Source organism: Lissotriton vulgaris, chromosome 8 (genome assembly GCF_964263255.1).
Source record: "Lissotriton vulgaris chromosome 8, aLisVul1.2, whole genome shotgun sequence".
NCBI classification, from domain to species: domain Eukaryota; kingdom Metazoa; phylum Chordata; class Amphibia; order Caudata; family Salamandridae; genus Lissotriton; species Lissotriton vulgaris.
The window spans coordinates 463,665,343-463,693,044 of record NC_141696.1 but is presented as its reverse complement, the minus strand read 5'-3'; the positions used below and the strand labels follow the sequence as shown (position 1 = coordinate 463,693,044).

The 27,702-nt window shown below is 45.1% G+C and overlaps 1 protein-coding gene across 2 annotated transcripts in view; it reads right to left on the bottom strand.

The window, feature by feature from the left end:
* The window catches only part of LOC147697178 (methyltransferase-like protein 21E), a 269,840-nt gene that overhangs the window by 205,977 nt on the left and 36,161 nt on the right, over positions 1 to 27,702 (bottom strand). The window lies entirely within an intron of this gene.

Here is a 27,702-nt window from a genome sequence, read left to right as displayed (position 1 = left end):
AATCTGAACAGAAAGTTGCCACCGCCATTTTATCGATCGGGTATGACACACGACAATCAAGTTTTGAACAAAGGCTGATGGAACAATGCTGGCCCACTTTATCCTACGGACCTGATCAGCCAGTGGGTGCCTTGTAAGCAGGTGTGGAGCCCACCACTTTTTTATCCCAATAAAAGGATGCCATTAATGGGTTATGGTTGCTCAGATGATGCTGTGAAACCTCAAAATCTAAAAGTGTGGCAGGCAGAAAACCAGAGACACATATATAATCAATCACAGTACAATGCCCTCCCCCCTTACAGGTATGCGTGGAAGCCTCCACAGGATCATGTTTGCTCACCAATAAGTTTACCCAATCATACTCAGAGGTAAGGCTGTTTGCTGCTTCTCCTTGGCGTGTGTGTTTAAAATGTGCCAGGGTTGCAAATGTCTCCTCAAAATCAGATACCTTGTAGTTAAAACAGGAGCGGCATGGGTGCAGGTCAAAATCTCCCACCAACATAATTAAGGTATAAGGGGGATCTGACAGAAAGAAATCATTCATAAAACATTTAAGACTAGCCATTGCTTCCATCTCATCTTTAGGGGATACTGCGTTATAAACATTAATGAGAAGCAGTCTGCATTTGTTAGGGAATATTAAAAGGGTGTCCATGATTATTTTACATTTAGAATGTATCACCTTAACTTTACAGTTATAGTCTAATTTAATTCATGTCGTAAGGCCACCACTAGCACGTCCACTAGAGGAGCGGGTTGCTAACACTGAGTGGGAGGAGTAACCATCAAGATAGAAGCAACCCTTGGAGTCCCATGTTTCCTGTAGACAGATCAGACCAAAGTTCTTCAACATGCCCAGTCAATCGCCATCAGACAGTTTACTCTGGACCAAGTGATGACCTTAATGGAAACTTGAGTCACAGTCACAGGCTCCTTAATTGGGTTGGCGTGAGTCTGAGGGTCTAACATGGGAATGGATTACAGTCAATCTTGGGCATCACAGAGAAAAAAGGGGGAAAAAAGGTCCCAATACCTTACTATCCATATTATTGAGTTGAATATAGGTGAGGTATTTGCCCTTAACAGTGGGGAACCCCCGTCCCACTGGCGATAAGAGCAATCCAAAGGCGTGTCAGGACAAATCTTGGTTATTTGTGATATCTTGCGGAAAAAATTCCAGAGGTCAGTTTAATCTTTTGCAAACGTGTTTTATGCAATTTCTGGGATACTGAGACTTTCTCATGTGTGAATAACATTTTGGGCTCTTGGGTGTCTCTTACAAGAGGCTTTGTGTTGAGAATGTGTATAAGACCGCTACAGATAAGACTGTATGCAGAGTTTCAGGTTGCTTGGAAACACCCTTTCCCTTCATTTGTAGAATGAACTCCATCACATCTATGGATAACATGCATGTTAAAAAACAGGTTGTTGTTGTAGATAGAGCCCATGTTATGGTCTGTTAGTAAAGCATCAACAGTTTTATTAACATGTTTCCTTTCTTTGTAAATCTGTGGACAGAATTAATTAAACTACTTCCATTTCTGTCTTTGGCATATGTTAAAGTACAAATGCAAAACAACAGTTGATGGACAGAATGCAGAACAATGTCATACATTCACCCCAGTACTGGGATATGGGCCTAAATCTATCGTTTTTATGCGCTCCACACCACCCCAGTTCAGACATGGCCATATGCAAATCAGCCTTGACCCTGTGCCTCATGGGAACAGTCCAGCCCGAACTGCCAAGCCATGTCTTTCCTGGACCGGAATCAAGCTTCCTAGTACCGGTTTCTGGCTATCAGCCGTCTTCAGCCAGGATAGCTTGACTACAGTGGTGTGGAGAGCATGGGACTCACGTCTGAGCATACCCATCCCACTCTGGGTGACAAATGCAACACAACAGTTGATGGACAGAATGTAGAACAATGTCATACATCCACCCCAGTACAGAGATCTGGGCCTAAATCCATCAATTTTTTGCACTCCACACCAACCCAGTTCAGACATGGCCATATGCAAATCAGCCTTAATCCTGTGCCTCATGGGAATAGTCCAGCCCGAACTGCCAAGTCATGTCTTTCCTGGACTGGAATCAAGCATACTAGGACCGGTTTCTGGCTATCAGCCGTCTTCAGTCAGGATAGCTTGACTCCAGTGGTGTGGAGAGCATGGGACTCACGTCTGAGCATACCCATCCCACTCGGGGTGACAAATGCAAATCAACAGTTGATGTACAGAATGCAGAACAATGTCATACATTCACCCCATTATAGAGATCTGGGCCTAAATCCATCGTTTTGTTGCACTCCACACAACCCCAGTTCAGACATGGCCATATGCAAATCAGCCTTGACCCTGTGCCTCATGGGAACAGTCCAGCACGAACTGCCAAGCCATGTCTTTCCTGGACCGGAATCAAGCATCCTAGGACCGGTTTCTGGCTATCAGCCGTCTTCAGCCAGGATAGCTTGACTCCAGTGGTGTGGAGAGCATGGGACTCACGTCTGAGCATACCCATCCCACTCGGGGTGACAAATGCAAAACAGCACTTGATGGACAGAATGTAGAACAATGTCATACATGTCATACATTCCTTTCCTTTGGTTTTTCTTTGTTCACCATAAGTTGCTAGGGTATGCTCAGACATGAGCCCCTTGCTCACTTTGCCACTGGATTCAAGCAAGCCGAGCTGAAGACGGCTGAAATGCCAGAAACCGGTCCTCGGTAGCTTGTTTACGGTCCAGGGAAGGCATGGCCTGCCAGTTCAGGCTGGACTGTTCCCATGAGGCACAGGGTCAGACTGATTTGCATATGGCCATATCTGAACTGGGGTGGCAGAGTGGGCTAAAGAACGGTGATGGATTAAACCCAGATCAGTTGACTGGGGGTGAATGCTTGTATTGTCAACGCTCCGTCCATCATTTCCTTTGGTTTTTCTTTGTTTGCCATAAGTTGGCAGGGTATACTCAGACATGAGTCTCTTGCTTACTTTGCCACTGGATTCAAACAAGCCGGACTGAAGACGGCTGAAAAGCTAGAAACCGGTCCTCTGTAGCTTGTTTCCGGTCCAGGGAAGGCATGGCTTGGCAGTTTGGGCTGGACTGTTCCCATGAGGCACAAGGTCAGACTGATTTGCATATGGCCATGTCTGAACTGGGGTGGCAGAGTGGGCTAAAGAACGGTGATGGATTTAACCCAGATCAGTTGACTGGGGGTGAGTCCTTGTATTGTCAACGCTCCATCCATCATTTCCTTTGGTTTTTCATATGTTAAAGTACACCAAGACAGTGTGAGGGAAAAGGATCATCAGCTCAGGAAAGGTATCCTTCATTAGGATTTCCAGTCTTACTCCAGTTAATGTCCCTAGGTCACTGACACCCCATTGCACAATTGTGAGGTCTGGGGCAGGTGAATTCACAATTCTTTTATTTAAAGGTAGTAATTGATGAAACTTTAATCCTGTCTGTCGAATCCAAGTAATGTTCACATTAGTCAAACCTAAGTCCCTGTTAATACTTCTCTTTCTTGCAGGCCTCAGCAGCCCAATAGAAATAGCTGTGGTCAATAATCCACACTCTAAGCATTTTGAAGGTAAGGAGCAATAGCAGTCCGGAGAAGCCAGGAGCTGAATGAGGTAGTTTTCAAAATGAAAAGCAGGTAAAATGGAGATATATTTTTTTTAATATATATTTCATTAGATGCTGTCAGCACATAAGTGAATAAAATTAGGTAGTGTATTGGATGCAATAGCTAGAAGTCCTATTATTGGCTGTTTAAAAAAAGAAATGTAATACAGACATGGATATGCTTTTGAATCTTTGGAGTAAACCAGACCTGCTGCACCTCATTTGGAAGTAGCATATTCCTTCTAGAATATGCTTTAAACTTGTGACCTACTAGTTTCACTGAGCTAAGAGTGTATTGGGGAAGGGTTTTGTTGGACTTTGCCCTTTTGGTAGGTTCACCCCGAAACTTTTTGCATTTTTCTAGCCTGTTTCTGTAACCTGGTGTTGGTGATTTTAGGCCTCTGCGCACTTTTTCACTGTGGTCCAGTCTAAAGTGTGGGCACTCTCTGTATATGTGTGGTGAGATCGGCCTGCCCTCCCATAAGAATAAATGGGGATATGTGTGTCCATGGTAGTTCCTGATGTGTGGGGAGTGCAGGGGCGAGTTTGGTATGTGCGAACCCGTGAGATTAAATGCTGCGCGACAGTGTGCGCAGATTTAATGTGTCTAGTGTAGAAGTGCCACTTTCAGAAGTTGGCATTTCTGTGTGCAGTGAATGTGAATTGACTGTCCGGCTTGTGAGTGACAGGGGCTGGCTGGTGTGCTTATCGCCAGGAGCCAGGATGGGTCTGCCCGGTGGTGAATGGGGAGATCTGCATGTTGATGGAAGGGAGGAGTTGCACCTGGGTCCTGAATAGGGCTGTGCCTTCCCTACACAATGCTGGCTCCACCCCCTGTGGTTAGTCTAATGTCCCGAGCCTGTCCAGTGGAAGGGAGAGAGGGGCTGAGCAAAACAAAGTGCTCAGGAGTTCCCCAGAACCAGCTGTAGCCGGTTCTCCCATTGCCTGCACCTTGTTAGCAAAAGAAAATGTAATATAAAAGAGGGGGTGTGACCCCATGATTTGGTTCTTGTTCTAATACCTGAAATAACCAGGGGTGTGCTGCTGCTGGGGCCCAGGGGAAGGCTTGCCTCCCTGGGTCCTGCCCTGCCCCTGGATACCGGGACGGCTGTCTCTTTGATGAGGAGCTGGTTGCTCCATTCCTTTGTTTCAGGACCTGTGCAGCCTTTATTGCGCTCTGGGGGCGCGTATGCCGGTCATGGCAGTGCTGGGCTGCAACTTGTGGGATGGAATCCCGACATGGGGATCCCCCCCCCTACCGCTACTGATCGCAGGTGCCCAACCTGCATTATGGCCGAGTATTTTCTCTGTAGATGCACGGGTGCCCACCCCGCGACTTTGGCGTGATGGTTATAGCAGTAGCCCAACCTGCTTTATATGTTAATTATGGAGGGAGCCTACCCCTCTTGCCACCACGAGACTCACCAAGGCAGCCGCGGGCAAACAGGAAGTCAGGCACCGTAGTGCCTGATGGCAGACGGGACTTCCGGTTTCCAAAGGAAGTCCCGTGCCCGCTGTCGGAAGAGGAAGGAGGCAGCCTTGAGCTCCGCAGGCTCCATGGTGGGTATTGAAGCCCCGGTCCCGAGATGGGGGACCGAGTGAAGGAGGTCACGTCAGGAAGGCGGGGCTCTCGTGAGAAGAGAGAGCCCTGCAAGCGCTGCCATCTATTTCCTGCTGAGGGGAGGCGCGAGGCACACTGCCGGTAACTGCCCCCCTGCCGCACCCAGAAGAGAAGCCGCATCGGGTGAAGAGGAGCCCCTCACCAGGAAAGAGCAGCCGGTGAGTAGCGCGGATGAGGGGGGGCTCCGTGTGTGCAATAAGTGGTGCCAGTGAGGGCACAGAGTCAGAGCGGCCCGTGTGTCCAGTGGGCCGCTTTAACAGGGGGCATGTTTTCAGCAAAGTATATTAAGGGGCATATAATTATTTTTAGAGCTCGTGCGTGCCTCTACTGATGGGGGCATTAATTATCTTGAGAGCCCGTGAGACTCTAGCGATGGTCCCCAGTTGCTCTTTTCAAGTCCCCCGAGCAGGAGACCAACAGTGGGGCCATGTTTATTTGAAAGGCCCCAGAGGGTCTGTGCTGATACCCGTGGGATGCCTCAGTGTTTGGGGGCAAGTTCTTTCTTGATTGGGCCCATTATTGCCAGAGCATGTGCGGCTTCAATGTTTGGCGCATTTCTGCCGGGGGCACAGTGAGTCCAGAGGGGCCCAGGTTTTTATTTGTTGGGGCGCATTGGTGTAAGAGGGCACAGTGGTGCCAGGCCTCATCTTTGAGAGACACAGCTGCCCAGCAAGTAGTGGGCAGCTGCACCGTTTAGGTCGCAATTATTGACTTTGGGGGCATGCCTGAGTTATAAGTGAGTTGCCTTAAATTTACCCTATATGTCTCATCATCTACTCCCAACCTTTCCAGGATACATTGTTTTATATAAGCATTGGGGACCACCCCTTGAAGGGTTGCTGCGTGATAAACCGCTTGCAAGTCTCTGGATAAAAGAGGACCCAGATATTGCCCCAATTTTTCCACGGGCCAGGATGCAGCTGTTGCCATTCTCTCAAAGTTATTAAAAAAAATCGGGGTCCTCCCCAACCACATATTGTTGCAACACTACAGACGGCAAAGTGGTAGGGCCTCTTTGTTGTCCTAGGGCTTCAGTAAGTTTATCCATGGCAGCTCCGTGGGATTGACCATGTCCAGCTAGGACTTTCTGTAACTTGTCACGATCTTCTTCCATAACAGTCAAAAACTGTTCGATAACTTTGCCCAGGTGTTCCTGGTTCTCGGCCATCTTTGCAAGTGCAGCCTCCAATTTGCCTTTCAATCCCACTTCTGACACCACTTGTGGGAGTGCGGGTTTGATAAACAGGCATGGAGGCTGGAGAAGTGGTTTAAAAGAAGGTGATTTACTGATAACAGAAGGGTTTGTGATTTGTTTGCTTGACTGTCCCTCGGGTCCTTCCTCTTCTGATGACTCCGGTGATGAACTGGAGGGGGTCAAGATGGGTAGAGGTGTTGACTTGCTCTCCTTATCCTCTTGACCGAGGCGGTCTCCCCGGAGGCTCATAGGAGGATGGAAAAACAAATGAGGGAACCGTGAAAATTGTGTTCTAAATACGGTCGTTTTATATCTCCCTTCAACACACCTTTTGTGTTCAAAAAGAGGTTGGTTGTGCAATATAGTCGGGTCGAGTGGATATACCGAGGGTTTAAGTCAAAGTTCAGGGAAAAAGAGGGTCAGGTATGTTTTAAGTGCTTAGGGAGGGGTAAAAGGGTGCTCACTGGGGTCAATACGACGTCAAGGTGATGAGTGATTAAAAAAAACAGCACAAGAAAGAGCAAGAAAAATAGGGACAATACACTAATCTGCAGTATTGATCAGTAATGTGGGCCACAAAGGCGTATAGCAGCCTCCCTTTCTCTCTGGTCCCACCCTGTACTCCCTCTCGCTTCCCCGCTTCCCTGCTTCCCAGTACCCTTGAGCCGTTATTACTCACCGGCTCCGCCGCAACTCTCCAGAGTCGCAGCCACTCAGCAGCATCCTCCGAACACCACCAGTCCTCACACCAGCTTTCTTCTCCCTCCTCCTGGTTCACTGGGGGTCATACATCCAGTGTCTCGGGTCCCGCTTCTTCCTCCTTGGGTCCCGCGTCTTCCTCCTCGGGTCCCGCGTCTTCCCTCGTTGTCTCCTCACTCTGGCGTCCTTCTGCACCTTTCGCGCCACCTCTCTCTGACTCTGCCCCTTGAACCAGGCCACCTTTCATTGGATCTTCCCTAATGCTTCCTGTTTTAGTAGGGGTCACTTCCGGGTCACTCCTGCCGACTCGTTTTTGCAAAAAAACAGCAGAGGAGTATGGTTTTGGAAGTCCAGTGTTAAGGCGCCGATACGGAACCCGTGATTGTGGCTTCCCTCTCGGCGCTAGTCCAGTAAGTCTCTCATCTACTCCCGGGTCCTTCTCACAACTCCTTTGCCCCTGACACAGCTGACCAGAACTTAGTGCCAGCTGCAGCGTTTAGACCCCCTGTTATGATTCTCAGCTGCCCAGCAAGTAGTGGGCAGCTGCAACGTTTAGGTTTGCGCAGATGGCGCACCCCTGACTGGCGCTGCCTAGGCAGCTTGCCCTGACATTCTGGACACAGGGCATGTGAGCCCCTTTGCAGATGGTCAGTTGGCCAGGGGGACTGGTAGATGTATAGGGCGCAAGGCCCTAATGTGATTGATGTGCTCATGCAATGTGGTGCTAGGAAATGTAATGCATTTAGTATGTGTTACGCACCCTGTTTGATACCTCAACGTATGGTTTATGATGATGAGGTTATTTTACATTTCACGTGGTTATGCTAGTAAGATGATGTTTCCCTCTGTGATTTACGCCCCTAAGGTGAGTTATACTTAGGAGGTAGGGTCTAAGGTGTTTAGACTAGTGAGAGATCACATAATGTGTTTATGCTGGTGAGGTTGGAGCAGAATGTAATATTCGCCTGATGTGACTGTGCATGATGTGGTTTATGTTACAGGTTGAGGTGGAGTACAACGATTACCAGTGGTTACTGGTTGTAGGTTTTACTTGTACCATTTCTTTACCAAGTGCTAATTCTGACAATGGCCCACGTGGCCCTGTCATGTGTAAATAATCCCTTGTAAATCTTGCCCGTGCCAGTTGGCACAATGTATATGGTTTGATTACTATCTGGTGTGTTATGAGAATACAAAAGCTATTTTTATATAACCTTGTGTGGAGTTCCATTTGTAGTGTGCCTGGGATGTTGTTGCTGAGTGCGTGCGCAAATGCTTTACACATTGCCTCCGGGATAAGCCTGACTGCTTGTGCCAAGCTACCAAGGGGATGAGCAGGGGTTATCTTTGGCGTGTAACTCCCTTGCTCTGACTAGAGTGGTGGTTTCTGCCTGGCTTTGGCGCCAGCCTTAGCCAACCAGAAATCCCATTTCTAACAGGTGTTAAAGAGACAGAACATTTTTGTTTAAGTTGAGATGTTATGACACAATTTAAGTAATAGTAAACTTTAATTTCTAAATCAGGACTATGTAATAAACTGTTGTGTAGTATTTAAATTTTACAAAAATGAAGCTAAATATCGGTTTGGACTCCTGTTTTTCACGATTTGTGATCATCACGATTACTCCGTGATGATCACAAAAACATCGCAAAAGCGCAGGAAAAGGAACCTCCTTTTGAAAGAGAGGGTAAGGGTTAACAGATGCTAACCATTCAGAAGTGGAGATACAGTAGTCTAAATGAAAGACATGATTTCATTTGCTACCTTTCTCATGATCGTAGATTGGGAAGTTGAAGAGGTTGCCATTTTATAGTTGCTTTCCATGAGAGTGGTGCACCATTCTTGTGTTCAGTTTTTACAAATTTTAACAATGTCAAAACTTTCTAGAAAGAACTAAAACAACAATATAATCTACAAACTCAATTCACTGGTATGTAAATAACTTTTTAGTATTTACTAAATTTACATTAGAAATGAAGGTGTATATGGGAGTTAGATAAAAAAAAGTATCACAGTGATGTGAAAAAAAATATATCAGATGAACCGTATCTGTCAGAGGGTATGTGTTTAAGATATTAGTACTGTTGAAAGTTTCCATGAGCAATGCCTTTAGAAATGACAATGCTTTAAATGTCTAAGCATCATGTGCAGAACAGACGGATCCACATTATTGCCATTCTGTTAACTGTGGTACTTTTAGTCACATTATTTAACAGGAGTAGTGTAGTCATGAATAAAACAACCTGCTTTGCCTGTATATGAAATATAAAGTAGTAAAACGTGTTAGGTATGTATTTGGGAGTGTTTGTCAATTAGGTTTTTAACTTATATGACTGGTTTGCATATGTTTAGATGGTGAGATATGTTTTTTCTAGTTGCAGATAGCTATCTGTATGATGAGAATTTGAGTTTACTTAAAGATTTAGAGACTCTATATTTTTGGAAAGATGGCCTGACGGTGTATTTCTATCATGAAATCACATATATGTTTACATGGTGATCTATGTTCTTTAACTCCTTCACTGCGGCGGCTATTCCGCCGCAGTGCTAAGGGGGCAGGGCGGAAGAGCGGCGGGCGCATGCTGGTGACGGTCATGGCCCCGCCCGCTCAATAGAACGCTCAGCGCAGGCGTGGAATTCGCGCCGCGCATGAGCGGCGGGCGGGCCATGACGGAACCGCTCCGTCATCAGCACAGCGCCACCGCAGCTGATGACGGAGCGGTTCAGTCATCAGCACTTAAGGGGTTAAGGCTGTTCAAAATTCTATGTGTATGGTGAGGGTGGTGCATTTCTTTAAACATGCTCTGTTTAAAATTGAGGAATTTAGTAGTACAGAATATCTCGTTACAGTTCTTGTGGTGGTGGTGGGCAATACTTCATACATGTTTAAAATACACAAGAAATATTTGAAAAATAATGTAGGTATGCCATTAAAAAAAGGTTTTGTACTTTGAAAAAGTGAGAGTTGTTGTTTTCAGTGTTAGAAACTTACTGATACGTGCGCACATTGAGTAATAGAGCAATGTGTGCTCCTAGAGAGCCATGTATCCAATTATATATCAAGTATAGTATCTAGACTTCACTCACACATTGCACAGTTAAAAGGATAGATATACTAAAACAGGTAGCTACATACTGATAGGAGGAATTAAACAATTAGTCATAGATATAGTCACAACCGTTATGTCTCTAACAGCAATGGTCACTACTAAGGCATTCTTCGAATCACTCTTGCACTGTCTACGCATGTGTTCTATTATCTAGCCACTATATATGCACTCTTGCAATTATGCAGGCACTATTTATGTAGATATTTAACTATGCAGCCACTACCCATGCATTCATCCAATCACCTAGGCACTAACCATTCGCTGATACAATCACCAAGACTGTAGCTATGCAGTCATTCAAACACCCACTTACAACCTATGCACTCATCGAAATACTAAGGAACAACCTATGCACTCATCCAATTACGCAGGCAGTACCATTGCAGTGTACCTACCATCCAGTACCTATGCACTCATTCAATTACTGAGGCAATACTGTTGCACTAATATAATGACCCCAGGAGTACACTTGCTTTCATGCAATCACTCAAACTTTAAGAATGGACTCATGCAATCACCCAGACTAGTCATGCACTCACCTAATCAGCCAGGCACTACTGATGCACTCATTTAATTATCCAGGCACTACCCATGTACTTATCTAAGCACTCAGGCACTACCTGTTTTATTCAACTTAAAACACATCACCAGCAGGCATATACTCATTCAATCACTAAAACACTACTCATGCACTCATCCAAACTGCTAGGTGCTACGTATGCACTTTTGCAATCACGCATGCACTATCCATACACTCTATAAATCACCTATATCCTATGCATACACTATCTGCAATCATCCAGGCACTAGAATTGCACTCATTTAAACATCCAACCACTATCTTTGCATGTATTGAATTAGTGAGGCATTAGTTATGTACTTATCTAATCATTCAGGCACAACACATGCACTCATTCAAACACCAAGATAGTATTGATATACTCATGCAAACATGCAGACAGTCACTACGCCGATATGGAATGACCGATGAAGTTCCCACATACTCCGTGAATCATCCAGCCACTACCTGTATCCGCAGGTAATCACCTAGGGACTTTTTTTTATGTACTCATTCAATCATCGAGGAAGTATTGACATTTAGTTTACATGTTGAAGTGGGAGTATGTAGTCTTGTAGAACTATCTGGTGAATTACATATGCAACCTGTCACACACTAATTGCATGTACTCTGAAGAATTAGTGAGCTATATGCTTTGATAGAGATTAATATGCAGATTTTTATATGCATCATTTCCCAAAATTTCAATGTGATACATTTAAGTAGAAAAGTAGAAAAGTACTGAGATACTAAATGATCAGATACAAAGGGGGATGATGGACGGAGCCTTTCGAGCAAATCAAACAATCACCCCCAGTCAACTGATCTGGGTTTAATCCATCACCATTCTTTAGCTCACTCCGCCACCCCAGTTCAGACATGGCCATATGCAAATCAGTCCGACCCTGTGCCTCATGGGAACAATCCAGCCCGAACTGCCAAAGCCATGTCTTCCCTGGGCCGTAAAACAAGCATCCTGGGACCAGCAGCACGGAAGTAGAGAGGCACACAAATGGCTCTTATGTTGTGTTTTTGGATTTACAGTGTTAAGGCACTATATGTATGTCTACACGTTCATTGATATTCATTTTAAAATTTACAAAAGAAGGGATAAACTGGTATTTCACCATGTATAACTGAGAACTGAGATATTTTGCAGCTGTGTTGTAGGGGAGGATGCTATAATGTTAAAAGTCAATTAACAAATACATTTGTGTGTTTTGCTGTGGGTTTGGTATATTGAAGTAAGTGCATGTATTTATATAGCTAGGTTCATCTGTAGATTTAAGACTGCAACATAACATAAAAACAGTTTTTGTATCATGTGTAAGTCAATAGTAATATAGTTGGTATATTGGCAATAGTAAAAATTTAAATATACTTTTATTTATAATAATAATAATACTAGTATTTATAAAGCGCAAACAGCTGCCTCAACTAGGAGGGGTCCCGGCGCTGTGAGGGCTTAACAAGAAAGCTAGCTGGGAGTCTGCAGCCTAGAGAGGCACCGAGAACAGCCACGGCTTAAGCTGTCACCTAAAACTTGTTTCTGATTGGCCCTTTCGCAGCTCAGGAGGTAGGGAATTCCAGAGACGGGTCACGTTGGCTGAAAAGGTCCGGCCGCCCAGTCTGGCCCTTTTGACTCGTGGCACACTCAGTAGCACCTGATCATTTGAGCGAAGGGAGCGGGACTGTGTATATCTAGGCAGACGGGCTCTCAAATAATTAGGACAGGTGCCGTAGAGGGACCTATAGGCCAGAGTAAGAGTTTTACATTTTATTCTACTGGCAATCGGGAGCCAGTGTAAGGCCCGAAGATGGAGGGAGATGTGCTCTTTAAAAGGAATATGCTTAAGCAACCTGGATGCAGCGTTTTGCACCGTTTGCAGCCTTTGAACCAAGTATTTCGGGAGACCGCTATACAGTCCATTAGCATAATCCAATCTCGAAGTGATGGTGGCATGGATCACGGTTTTCCGGCAAGACTCAGGCAAAAGTTTCAGGATTGGACGGAGATTCCTCATTTTGCTCATACAGCAGCCTGTGACCTGATGGATCTGGGGCACAAATGAGAGATTTTCATCCCACTTGACCCCCAGATTTTTTGCCCCCTGGGAAGGGGAAGGTGGAGTACCCATCTCAGTCGGCCACCAGAGCTCAGCTGGAGGGTGACTGCCTTTACCAAAGAAGATCACTTCCGTTTTTCCCGGATTCAGTTTCAGCTTATTAGTATTCATCCAGGAAGCCACATCCTGAAGGCACCCCTTAAAGTTTGCAAATGCCGCATCTGTAACCTCAGAGTAGGGAAAAACCAACTGGGTGTCATCAGCATAAGATATTGCGGTGACTCCCCAGTTGGCAATGAGAGAGAAAAGAGGGGCAAGATAAACGTTAAACAAAAGGGGGCTAAGGGCAGATCCTTGCGGGACCCCGCATCGCAGCGGCTTACGATTTGAGTCACAAGTGCCTAGAGTGACCCTCTGCGTTCGGTTTGACAAGTAGGACTGCATCCAACCGAGTGCCTGATCTTGTAGGCCGATGTCTGCCAGAAGTTGGATCATCCTAGCATGATCCACCGTATCAAACGCGGCTGAGAGATCCAGGAGCATCAGCATAGCTGAGTCTCCTGAATCTAACGACCACCTCAGAGAATAAGCCACCTCAATCAGCGCCGTCTCCGTGCAGAAGCCGGGTCTGAACCCAGACTGAGTCTCATGAAGGATGTTATTAGATTCGACATGAGCATTCAGCTGGCGATGAATTCGTTTTTCCAGCATTTTCCCGGGAGCTGCCAGCAGAGCGATAGGATGGAGGTTAGTTAAATCCTCCGCATCCCCGTTTGGCTTCTTCTTCAGTGGAAGGAGCGTCGCATGCTTCCAACTCTCTGGAAATTCCCCAGTGTCTATGGAAGTATTCCAGATATGTTGGAGCATAGGTGCAATAGCGTCCGCTAAAGGTGCCCACAGTTTAGGTGGACAAGGGTCCTCTGGGGAGCCTGACTTACACCGGGTTATCTCTTGCCTTGCCTCATCTAGCGGGATAAGTTGAAATTTCCTCAAGGAGACTGGGGGCCGGTCCCCATTCTCTCTATCCTCCTTGGCCGTAGGTTTATGCGGGCCAAAGGAGTCATAGACCATCTGTATTTTATTGTCAAAGTAGATAGAGATCTTATCACAGAGTGCTATGGATGGGAGAATATCCCTTTCAATGCAGTGGGGCTTCAAAAAGGATTTAACCAATTTAAATACTTCTTTGCTGGGATTCTCTGCCTGTTGAACAACGGAGGCATAGTAGCTCTTTTTTTCTTTCCTAATATGCTTGTGAAACAGCTTGGTGGCCTCTCTAAATTGTATTTTTGCTAGGGGGCAGTAATTTAATCTCCATTGTCTTTCGAGTTTCTTACAGGCTCTTTTTCCACTCTTAAATCATCGGAGAACCATGGGCCGGGGGAGAAGTTCTCTGCGCTGTCACCCTTTTTGCAGGCGCTACTGTCTCTACCATGTTGCTAATCCAGTTATGTAGTGCCTGGGCATCCACGCTGGCATTCATGGTACGCTTAGGCGGGTCATGGGACAGAATTGGGTTCATGATGGCCGGAGTGAGATTTTTCCATTGCCTCTTCATATAAGAGTGTTTACTTTTTCTAGGTTCTACACTATTTAATGCTATTGTGAATGGTATCAGCCAATGATCTGACCATGCTACTGGGAGTGCGTCATCCACTACTATGCTTTCTAGTGTGGAGAAAATTAAATCCAGCATGTGTCCAGATCTGTGTGTGGGACCTTTGTTAAGGAGCATCAGGTTTACAGCACTCATTGCTGCCATCAGGTGCTCTGCCGCTGTATTGCCATCCCTATCCATGTGGACATTAAAATCACCCACAACTAGGAAGTGCTCGTGCTTCAGCGCGTTCAGTGTAATCGCGTCTATAAGATGAGCTGTGCTACTCTCAGCACAGTCCGGGGGACGATAAACCACCATCCCAGCAATGGCTAGTTGGGGGTTTAGGAGAAGGCAGAAGTATAAGCATTCCATACCTGGGATTGCAACTGATGCTGCGGAAGATATGGAGAAGCAGTCTTTAAAAATTACTGCCACCCCACCTCCGCGTCTGCCATCCTCGCGATTCGACATGCACATGGAAAAGCCTGCCGGTACAGCTAAGCTAATGGCTGTCACATTATGCTCATTTAGCCAAGTTTCAGTTAAAAACAATACGTCCCAGGCCTGGCTCTCCAGGAGCAGCCAAATGTCCGTGCTGAGATGGGGCAATGATCTACAGTTCACAAGTCCCGCTCTGAGACCTCTAGTTACTTGGGCTGAAGCCGCCCCTGGGGTTGGCTTAGGAGGAGAAACGGCCCTGACCCACGCAATGCCACATTCTGAGCAAGTAAGTGGGATCGTGGCCTCCATAAGGGAGTGAGTTATGCAAGGCCCCCTTCGATTAAAGGCCATTAGATCTTGCCTCGACCAAACAGTCCTATCGGGATCCGACCCCGCTGGGGCAGCATGCTTGGCCTTGGCCGCAGTCCGGCCGCGGACGGCGGCAGACGGGCTGGACTTAGGCGCGACTTCGGCGCACCATCGTCGCGCCCGCTGCGCTCGTCCACTGCGCGGCCGGATGCACATCGCCTCTAGTAGGGGTCTGGCCCGGAAGTGATGCTAGCTGGGGGAGGAGTCGCGTCCCTCCGCTCAATCGGCACACAAAAGCCGTGGCGGAACGGGGACGGACCGGGACACAGCAAGGGGTTAGTTCAATCAGCCCAACAATGTCTGCATCCCCCGAAACAATTCTAGCTCCCACCCGCAATAAGACAGAACAATATACATATAACTACAGAAGGGGAAAAATGCAGAAAACAGTGGTGAAAGAAAAAAGAGCTACTGGTAAGAGGACAAAGTAATTTCTCAAAAATATATCTGGACACCTGCAAAGATTTGAAAATAATGTGAATGAAAACCACTATGAGAAACAATTAGAGTGGACACAATCTATATTAGAAGAACGGATCACTGAAATAATATCGACGGACACAATATCGACTTGCCAGAATATCGTGGACAAAATATCGACAGTCAAAATATCGAGTTTGTATCTACAAACAGGTAAGTACAAAAATATCGAGTACAAAATATCGTTAACAATAATATAGATGTAAAAAATATCGACTTTATTAAAAACAGTGTTAAATTAAATTAATATTAAATTTAAATTACTAAAATATACTTAAAACTACTTAAATTAAATTATAATAATTAAATAATAAATGAAAATAATAAAAATATTTTTTTACAATCTTATTAGTTGACCCTGAACCCTAAAAATACCCCTTTACCCAAAAACCCCAAACTGACCCTGAACCCTAAAAATAACCCTTTACCCAAAAACCCAAAACTGACCCTGAACCCTAAAAATGCCCCTTTACCCAAAAACTGAAAACTGACCCTGAACCCTAAAAATACCCCTTTACCCAAGAACTGAAAACTGACCCTGAACCCTAAAAATACCCCTTTACCCATGAACTGAAAACTGACCCTGAACCCTAAAAATACCCCTTTACCCATGAACTGAAAACTGACCCTGAACCCTAAAAATACCCCTTTACCCATGAACTGAAAACTGACCCTGAACCCTAAAAATGCCCCTTTACCCAAAAACTGAAAACTGACCCTGAACCCCAAAAATACCCCTTTACCCTAAAACTGAAAACTGACCCTGAACCCCAAAAATACCCCTTTACCCTAAAACTGAAAACTGACCCTGAACCCTAAAAATGCTCCTTTACCCAAAATGTATCAATATTATTTATTTACCAATTAATTATTAATTAACAATAACAATAAAGTAAATATATTAGAACATTAGCTGTAATTATTTTAATAATTAATATTATTTTTTCCAAATTAATTACTTAAAAATAACACAAAATTAAATATATTAAAAATTTACTCTAATTAATGTAATTAACTAATTACAAATAATTAATTAACAATTAATTACTAATACAAAATATGTTCAAAATTATATTAATTAATTAACTAATTAATATTAATTAATTATCAATTAATTATTAATTACAAATATTAACAAACATATATTAATTAATTAATTATTATTAAATTACTTCCCACCCTATTCCCCTATAAACCCACAACCCGCTACAGAATTACATTCCGCAATTATTATAAAAACAAAAGTCATTTAATAAAATATTTTATAACATTAATACACACTATTCACACATATTATTACATAAAAATACACTATAAAATATTATATATTATTAAAAATTCGATATTTTTGCTATCTATATTTTATACAGTCGATATTACTTCACTTACCTGAAAAACGATATTTTTGTAGTCGATATTATGTCCAGTCGATATTATGTCCAGTCTATATTTAAAACTCGATATTATGTCCAGTCGATATTTTGGAGTCAATATTTTGTCTGTACCCCAGAAGAACAGCAAAGAAAGTACTAAAGATGGACACACCTTAACCAGGGGACAGAAGTACTTTAAGGAAATCAGAGCCAATATGTTTTGAAGTAGAGTGGTTGTAAATGTATTGAGAAATACGAATAACTATGGAAGAAGGACCACAGCCCTTCCGGTACAGACAAGGTGAGAGGGGAAAACAGAGGAACCCATTACAGAACGGGACTGGCCAAGGGTACATGAGGGGGTGCGGGAAGTAAGTTCAAATGCACAATTTAAATTAATTCAATATACATAGTTTACCAAGTGTATTTAACCCCTTCGATGCTCATGACGAGCTCAGCTCGTCATGAGGTACACCTCTTGTGTGCTCATGACAAGCTGAGCTCGTCATGACCACACCCATTAACATTATGGCCCAGCACAGCAGATGAAAATGTGCAGCATCCATGTGGTTAACTCTGCATAGATTAAGTAAAATGTATCCGGAACGTTCGGATGCTTGCCCTAGATGTGGTGAGGCAGTAGCTTGCTTGGTACATATGATTTGGGCGTGCCAAAGCTTGAATACTGTCTGAGAGGGAGTGCTGGAAAAAATACACAAGGCAAAGGGGGGGACTTCCTAGGACAATGCGCTTGGTCCTACTAGACCTAATACCCAGTCCAAAACAGAAAAAACTTGGCAAAAATGCATACTCCTGGGGTTAGATCTTGCAAAAAGAAGAGTGTCAATTTCATGGATAAGCCTGCCCCCTCCACTTCTGAATAATTGGTTAAGGGATTTCAATGAATGGGCGATGGCTGAATTGGCCTGTATGAAAAAAATTAGAAGTGATGAAAAATTAGAAGATGATACTCAGGTGCAGCCTGCAATTATTGCAGACCTGAGAGACCCCCGATGTGAGGACGTGGAAGTGGGAGACAATGCACAACAAAACCTGGGTACTGACGAAACGGGGATAGGAGAGGCTTAAAATAGATTAAATGTATTGCATTCTAATGAAGATTATGGAGCTTAAAAGAAGGATAAGAGAATGGACTCAAGACACGAAGGGAATGGGTGGGGGAGGCAGGAGTTAGGATCTGGTTTGAAAGGCATTGTCTTATTCTGAGACGTGGATTCAGATAAGACTGGAATAATGCTATTAGTATATATAATATGTGAAACACCATGTTGGACTAATATCTAAAATGCCAATGAAGATTGTTAAAAAAAAAACTACAGAAGGAGAGAGGCAATGATACAGGAAGAACAATTTGAGGGAGTAGTTGATAAGGCCTTTGCTTTGAAGAGGAAGCTTTTCATTTTGATTATAAATAGAATGAAGTCTCTTGACAAAATAGTGTTGTACAAAACCAGAAGAAAAGGTTAGTCAATAGAAGTAACATTTGTACAGTTTATAGTGGAGAATGGATACATACTTCTACTAAAGGGCCTTTCTTTAATGAAAAAAAGCTGTCTGCAGGATAACACATTAGTTCATGCTACTGATGAAAGAGGACAGTGTTATGAAATTAAGAATAGCAATCATTTAGCAAAAGAGGTGATAGTGTCTAGAAATGTATAGAAAGTAATTGCAGAAGAGGTCCAGTGAAGGTGTAGTCTGGCCCTGTATGAAACGCGTTACTTACCTGTAACAGCAGTTATCCAGTATTTGTGTCTTTCATAGATTCACATGCCTGAATCATTCCCCGTCGTCGAGACGGGAGCCTCCGGTACATAGAAAAGTATTGTCCTATAGACATACATAGAGAAAAATAGGCCTAAGGGCCTCACCCTAGTAGCCTATCCTTGTCCTTATGTAAAAAGGACCAAACTCTTAGAGCCAGCCAATCAGCTATCACCTCCGTCTAGAACCTTCCTGACAGGAGCCTCAGTCTCTCAGATTTTCGTACGCACCAAGCTAGGTAGGCGCAATACAGTTAGAGAGAAACGTGAGTCCTTCCAGGAGAGGCGGGAGGGTTGCATGTGAATCTATGAAAGACACCAATACTGGATAACTGCTGTTACAGGTAAGTAACGCGTTTCTTATCCAGTATTAGGGGTGTCTTTCATAGATTCACATGCCTGAATCAGAGTAGTCAGCAATACATTATGCACATTTCTGATGTAATCAAGCTATATAGTCCTTTCAGATAATACACATATTACCATGCGACTTTGAAACATTAGCATACATCAATATATCATAACAGCAAGAGATGTGCATACCAGGATGGCGGGATGTTGGAAGGCTCACCTCACTGGAATAGATGGCGAAGCACCGCCTGGCCCACTGCTGAATCCTTCATAAGTTCAGCATCCAGGCATTAGTGTCTGGAGAAGGTGTGAGGTGACTTCCACGTCACCGCTCTACATATGTCCAAAATCGGCACTCCAGCGAACAGCGCTGCTGATGTGGACATCGCTCTGGTGGAATGCGCTTTAACATTAGCACTCAAAGGCCGTCCGGCACTGTCATGGCAGAATGCTATCGCTGAGGAGATCCACCTTGAGATGCTCTGTTTTGTTAGAGGCATACCCATCCTTGGCCTACTGTAGGCCACAAATAGCTGTGATGACTTCCTGAAGCTCTTTGTTTTGTCTATGTAAAACTTTAGACACCTTTTGAGGTCCAAGGAGTGTAGCGTCCTTTCTGCTGCGGTGGTAGGGTTTGCAAAGAAGGAACGTAGAACCATCGGTTCATTAAGGTGAAAGTCTGAAGGCACTTTCGGTATGAACTTGGGATTTGTCCTCAGCACCACCCTGTCCTGTTTGAACTGCATGAAGGGTTCCTGAATGGATAGAGCCTGTAGCTCGCTGACTCTCCTGGCAGATGTTAGAGCGAGCAGCAGAGCCGTCTTCCATGAGATGTACTTGATGGAAGCTCGATGAATGGGCTCAAAAGGATGCTTCATTAGTTGGTTGAGGACTAAATTGAAGTGCCATGTCGGTGGGACCCTTCTTGGTCTTAGGAAGGATCTATATAGTCCCTTTAGGAACTGCTTGATAAGCCTTTTGGACCAAAGAGACGGTCCCCTGTAAGTCCTGGTGAATCGTGAAATGGCCGCCAAATGCACCTTTATGGATGCATGCAACAATCCTGACTGTGCCAAGTGCAGTAGATATGGCAATATCTGTTCGGGTGTGATATGGAGTGGTCTCAGGCCTTTCTCTAAACACCATATGCAGAATCGTTTCCATTTTAGAGAGTACGTTTTGTTGGTACTGTCCGCTCTTGCTTTTGCCAGCACGTCCCTGCATTCCTGCGGGATGTTTAGATGACAGAACTCTCTGTGGTCAGGAGCCAGGCCGATAACCTGAGTGATTGCAGGTTCGGGTGTTGCACCTGCCCGTTGGACATTGTCAGCAGGTTCGGGTGCTGCTTCAGACGAATCGGTGACCTGATGGAGAGGCGATGAAGATCCGAGAACCAGTGCTGCCTCGGCCAGAACGGGGCAATTAGGATCAGGGTACAAGGCTCCACCTTCATCTTCCTGAGGACCCTGGGAATCATCGGAAATGGTGGAAAAGCGTACGCAAATATGCTGAACCAACAGATGGAAAAAGCATTTCCGAGTGACCTTGGTTGGGAACGCCAGCTTGCGTAGTTTGGGCATTTGGCGTTCTCCTTGGTGGCAAACAGGTCGATTCCTGCGACTCCCCATTCTGAGAATATGTGATCCAGCATACTCTTGTCAAGCTCCCGTTCGTGGGAGAGGGATTTCTGTCTGCTTAGGGCATCCGCAATGGTGTTGTCCTTGCCCGGGACATAGTCCGCCCTGAGCGTGATCCCATGGATTACAAGCCAGTTCCAGACCTTTTGTGATTCACGTGATAGAGTGAGCGAACGCGTTCCTCCCTGTTTGTTGAGATAGTACATCGTTGTGATGTTGTCCGTTCTGACGAGCACCTGGGAGGTCTGGATGCGTGGTAAAAAGGCTTGTAGTGCCAGATACACAGCCCTCAGTTCCAGAAGATTGATATGGAGTTGCTTCTCCTGATTTGTCCATTTGCCGCTTATTTGGAGGTCCTGGAGGACAGCTCCCCAGCCTTCCAGGGATGCATCCGTGGTGATCACCAGAGGTGCTGCTGGAAGTAGGAATGGCAGTCCTATAGACAAATTCTTGTGATTTCTCCACCATTCCAGACTCTTGGATATTTGTGGTGTTATCTTCACAATGTCCTCGAAAGAACCTGTACTCTGTGTCCATTGGGTCGTGAGGGCTTCTTGCAATGGGCGCATCCTGAGTCTGCAGTGAGGGATGAGGAGTATACAAGAAGACATCATTCCTAGGAGTGATTTGTAGGTTCGAACTCTTAGGGACTTCTTTGATGCCACAGCCATGGCCAGAGATATTATTTTGTTTTTCCTCTCCTTCGAAGGAAATGCCCTTGCGCATTCCGTGTTCAAGGTCGCCCCGAGGAAGGTGATGTTTCTTGTTGGGGTCATGCAGGATTTTTCGTGATTGAGAGTCAACCCTAGCTGCTGAAAAAGATTGGTGCAGGCGTTGGAGGATTCGGTCGCGCCTGCAGCTGAAGGTGCCTTTACCAGCCAGTCGTCGAGGTAGGGGAAGACTTGGTGACCCATTTGACGCAGGAAAGCTGCCACAGGTGAAAGGCACTTGGTGAAATTCCGCGGTGCGGATTTGAGGCCAAACGGTAGGACTTTGAATTGGTAGTGCGGTCCTGCCACCTCGAATCTCAGGAATTTTCTGTGAGCCTTGAGGATCGGGATGTGGTAGTAGGCATCTTGGAGATCCGAAGATGTCATAAAATCTCCTTTTTCCAGTATGCCTAGTATTTCCTGGATCGTCACCATCCTGAACGACTGACTCTTCAGGAAAGAGTTGAGTGCCCTGAGGTCTAGAATGGGCCTCCACTTTTTCACCTTCTTGCGCATAAGAAAGAAGCAGGAATAGAATCCTTTCCCTTTTAGAGACGATGGAACTCGCTCGATTGCTCCTTTCTTCAACATCGCAGATATTTCCTGGAGTAGGAGGCGTAGATGTTTGTGTGGAAGCCTGCGGGGAGGGGTTGCATGTGGGATGGTGGTGAATTCCAGGGAATGGCCGAATCTTATTAATTGAAGTACCCACCGATCTGTGGTGATGAGATGCCAGTTGTCTAGGAAATGGGTCAATTTTCCTCCAATCTTTAATGAGGGATATAGTTGCTGGACTGGCTGGAGTAATTGGTCACTGGCGTCCGCCAGTGCTCTTCCTCTGGTTTTTGCCCCTGAAGTTTGACCTCCCATAAGAAGTCTGACGACCTTGTTGCTGCTTCTGTTGGTATTGGGATTTATTCTGGTAGGAATACGAGGACCTATTTTGATAGGATCCCCTGTAGGAGGACTGGCCCCTGGATTTGTTGCCTCGAAAGGACTGGTTCCTTGCCTGCAAGTACCAAGTGCTCTAGCAGTATCAGTGTCTTTCTTGATCGCTTGGAGCGCCTCGTCAATCTTGTCCCCAAAAAGGTGTTGGCCGTCGAAGGGCATGTCCAGCACCTTCATCTGCACCTCTTGTCTGAAAGATGTTGCCTTAAGCCATCCCTCACGGCGCTGGACTGCTGCCCCGGCTAGTTGTCGAAAGCCCGTCATGGCTACATCAATGGCACAATCAATGATTTCAGCTGCCGAGGTTTGACCCTCTGTAAGCAGTGCCTTGACCTCCTCCTGAACTGTGTCTGGCAGTTCCGCTAAATATGGGACTATATCTTCCCAGAGCTGGCGGTTATAACGCCCCAACAGGGCTATGGAGTTGGCCACCTTGATGGTCATGGCCGATGTCGTTGTAAACCTTTTACCGATTGTGTCCAACTTCCTGCCTTCCTTGTCCGGTGGGGCTGACAGAGGAGAGGAAGGGTTGCAAGAATTCTTTTGGGCCGCCTGGGTTACGACCGAATCCAGTTTTGGGTGCCCATTGAGGCAAGCTAGCGCTGTGGTTGGAGCCTTGTATTTTTTATCCAGGCGTGGAACAACCGCAGGTACAGAGGCCGGTGTCAGCATTAGTTTCTTTCCCTGGTCCCAGAGAAATTCTATTATTGGGATAGACTTCGTTGTCTTCTTTGTTTGCTCCCTGAAGTCATGTAAGAAGCACTCGGTCTCAGTGGATTCCATCACCATATGAAATCGCTTTGCTGCTCTTTCCACTATTCTATGGAAACCGCCAATGTCCACTGGTGGTGAATCTGCTTGGCGTGGTTGGGGTGAAGCTGGGGAAGATGCCACATACTCTTCCTCCTCTTTGTGGTCCGACTGGATTTCTTGGACTTCCCCCTCTTCCAGTTCTTCAGCCTCATCATCTGATGATTCTATCACCTGAGGTGGCACTTTCTCATGGCGGACCTGAGTAGCTGGCCGTGTCTGTTTTGGGGCTGCCGCTGGTGTATTTGTAGCAGGCGTTGGGCCCCCTGTCTCAGTTGCCGGTGTTTCCGGGAAACGTTGTTTGTAGTCCTGGATAAGGTATTTAAGGTCATTTACAATTGAAGCGGGAAGGCATACCATCGGGGGGACCTCTGTGCGAACATGACCTTGGAAAGAGTGTTCCTGGTAGCTCATTTCATCCTGTTCCTCGTCCGTGCTCTGACATTTCACGTGAAGGTCTGAAATGGAAGTTGGCTGATCCAGGAGTTCTTCTTCCTCAGATTCCTCACTCTGGAGAATGTCCGTAGGCAAATGAGTTTGCACCTTACTTGGTGACGTTGTTTCTGGTGTAATCTGCTTCTTGGTCGGTTGCCAGACGCAGAAGCTTTTGCAGGAGCCCCTGCCGTTGTTTCTGGTGTTGTCGACGGTGGCAGGGTCAGAGACGACGTTTCTACCAGCTTGGATTTCTTCCACGGCTCAGTAATGACCAATGTCGACGACGATTCCCCCGTCGACGGTACCCTCGTCAACGGCATGACCTTCGTCGACGGTGCCTCCGTAGACGATATTTTCATCGTCGACGACGCCTTCGTCGGCGATGCGCTCGTCGACGATGTGCTCGTCGACGATTCATTCCTCGTCGACGGTGATTTGGTTGTCGGCGTCTTCGTCGTCGACGTCTTCGTCGTCAACATTCCCATCGACGCAGTATTATAGATGGAATAGGTTTACCTGCTGACGACGATGAAGGAGTGGTCGTCGTCGATGAGAAAACCGACGACGCTGTCGACGTCGACACAGTCGTCGTCGCTGTGGAGACGTAAACTGGCGCCACAACTGTTTTTTGCGCCGAGGAGGATGTCGCAAGTTTGCTGGACGACTGTGTAGGCTTCTTAAAAGTCTGAGAATCCTTTACAGACACTGAAGATTTTGTCGATCTTGCCTCTGAAGACTTCTTTTGTGCCTTCATAGGAGGAGTGTCTGAGGGGCCAGGGGAAGCCACCCTTGGCCTCTTCAGGGAGACTTCTGAGGTCATAGAAATGCTCCCCTCTGAATATTCCACATTTTCCCTCTCTTTAAGCCTGTCCAGCCAGATGAGCAGGCGACCTTCTCTGTCCCTCAAGGTCTTGTTAGGGAAAGACCTACAGAACTTACAGTCTTTAGGGACGTGGTCTGGATAAAGGCAATATAAGCATAGGGCATGCTTGTCTTCAACATGTAGCCTTTTCTTCCCACATGAAGAGCAGGCCCTGAAAAGGGCTTTCTTCTGGGATTCAGACATGCCAGAAGTTTGAAGAAATAAATCACTTACTCCAGTGATAAGTGGCTAGAAGAAATCCTGTTCGAGATTTTGAAGAACGAACTCACTTTTAAAAGTGAACAAGTTGGTTTTGAAGAGATCCTGAGGAGAACTCAGGCTGGAGACTCCCTAGCACAACGTGCGGTAGAAAATCTGAGAGACTGAGGCTCCTGTCAGGAAGGTTCTAGACGGAGGTGATAGCTGATTGGCTGGCTCTAAGAGTTTGGTCCTTTTTACATAAGGACAAGGATAGGCTACTAAGGTGAGGCCCTTAGGCCTATTTTTCTCTATGTATGTCTATAGGACATTACTTTTCTATGTACCGGAGGCAGGGTTGTGGAATTTATTAAAATATCTACTTGTCCATGGGGCAAGTTGCTTCATAAATCTACTTGTCCTTTAACAAAATCCACTTGTCCCATTGGTGCCATGTGGTTCGGCGACAAATTATGACAGCAATCTCATTATATAAGAGCTTATATAGCCTCTCTGAATATGCCAGTGCTCATACCATAGTGGTTCTTGAATGCTGCCAATCCCTTTATGTTGCTGCGTTTCTGCAGATCGACATACTGGGACTGAAGGTAGTGGTAAGCAATGGTTCCAGGGTTGGAATGCCCTTTAAGTCTGTGCAAATCTACTAACTTGCATGTTTTAAGGGTTTTCAGCAACTCTTCTCTAATCTTTTCCAATACTGAGAAATGTTGGAAATTTACTCCTGACAATGTCAGACGTAAACCTTCTTCCAGAGTTGGGAAAAAAGTGGTTGATGGGAAAATTACCTTGCATACACTAGGGTTTTCGCATGAGCAAATCTACACATGCATATTTGGTCATCATAAACTGCAGTTCACAAATATTTTCCAGGAGTACAGTGGTGTAGAGAGGAAATTGCCTCCAGCGAGTTATCGTGGGCTAAAGAAACAAGGCTCTCACTAAAGGAAGCTTATGGGAAGCTAGGAATAGAACTAGATACCCAGTTAGGACACACCAATATAGGCAAAAAAGAACTACGGTCCTTGGGAGCGGATGTGTCCTGCATATGCGATCAAGAGTATCTCCGGCAAAAAATATCGGTGTCCCATATGATCCAAGTATTGATTTCAGAAGTCCACTCCTACCCTTACTTGGATAGGTTGCCAAATCAGCACTTAAGAAGAGAGGTTTTAAAACTGAGAATGGGCATAAACCCCTGTTATGTAAATACCAGGGCTAAAAATTACATGATAAATAGTAATGGCAATTGCACATGTACGTTAGGTACCTCCTGTGATATTATTCATATTTTATTAGACTGTAGGATGACCCTTGATATACGTAAGGAGATTTTAGGCCCGCTATTCAAAACTTATAGGATTATGAATAGAAAGCAAGCTGTATATCTCCTGGTGGGGATGGTAAACCTGGATATAGCCTGCGCTTTGGGGAAATACATGAGCCGAGTCAGGAGGTTTCTTCAGAGTACAGAGGTATAGGCGTATGGTAACGAGATTGCACTTTAATGTATGTATTATGTTTGGAAGGCCTGGTCACATATGTTTTCTCATGTTCACCCTTGTGATTTTAACATCTTAGGAGGATACTGTTTAAATAACAAAGCTATTGGGGTTTCCTCCCGGAAAGGACTGAATTGCAATTTTATAAATTTTATATATTTTGTTTTTATAAAGTTTTATAAATGTATTGTGTATACTTTTATGGTTGTAACAAACCCAAATAAAGTTTTAATGACTGACTGACTAATGAACCATCTATACAAGTTTGAACAGCATTAACATATGCACACAAATATTAACTGAACTGCAGACAGTGCCCTTCCCTGATCCTTAATGTGGCACTGCAAACTGGCAGCCAAAGGGTTTGTGCTGCAGGGGGTTGGCCTACTTGTCCCAAGGACAAAATGCACATTACAACTTGTTGCCCTTGACCCCAAACAATATGTCCTGGGCGTCGGGCTATAGGAATTCCACATCCCTGGGAGGCTCCCGTCTCGACGATGGGGAATGATTCAGGCATGTGAATCTATGAAAGACACCCCTAATACTGGATAAATACATGGTATCGTAGTGGTGGTTGTAGTATTTGACAGCAATACATTGATATGCTAAGATTGTATTTACCTTTCCAAGGCGAAGTTTAAAATACAAAATAAGTACTTTACAAGGATTGGATCCTTGCAAGTTTAGAAAGCACACAAATTTGGAGGGACACTCTGTACCTTGTTTATCAAAGATAGTGTGGCAAAGCGCCTTTCGTCATTTAAGGATGTAATCAGTACACCTCTCAACAATGCGAAGTTTAGTTAGGAGGCTCTACTATGTGAAAATTCCTGCTTTATGTTTAGGAGAAATGAATACAACAGTTGTATATGGTATTGCGGCATAGGTAGAAAAGGTAATGATGTGCAGCTTCATTTCTTTTGTCCAGAACAGGACTGTATGGAAACCAAAGAGTTGAGAACATGAGGAGTTGCAGAACAGTACATGGCTCAGACAGGCAGCAAAACAAAGCATACACTTTCATGCACAAAAATATGCCTCAAAAATTGAGGCAAGAAACAAAACAGCTTCTGGTAATGGGACCTCAGAATCCACAAAGCGCCTTACAGAATCTACAAATAATAAGCAGCTTGAAGAAAGTAAATTGGCTAAATAGTCTTAGAAACAATACCCCATTTTAATTCAATAAAAGACAAATGTGTAGAAGCACATAGATGAGACAGACGAAGACTGAAAGCAGCGAAGGAGGTGGGGGTGAGAGAGGCAAACAAGGGAAAATAGCTGGAAAACATGCTTTCTTAT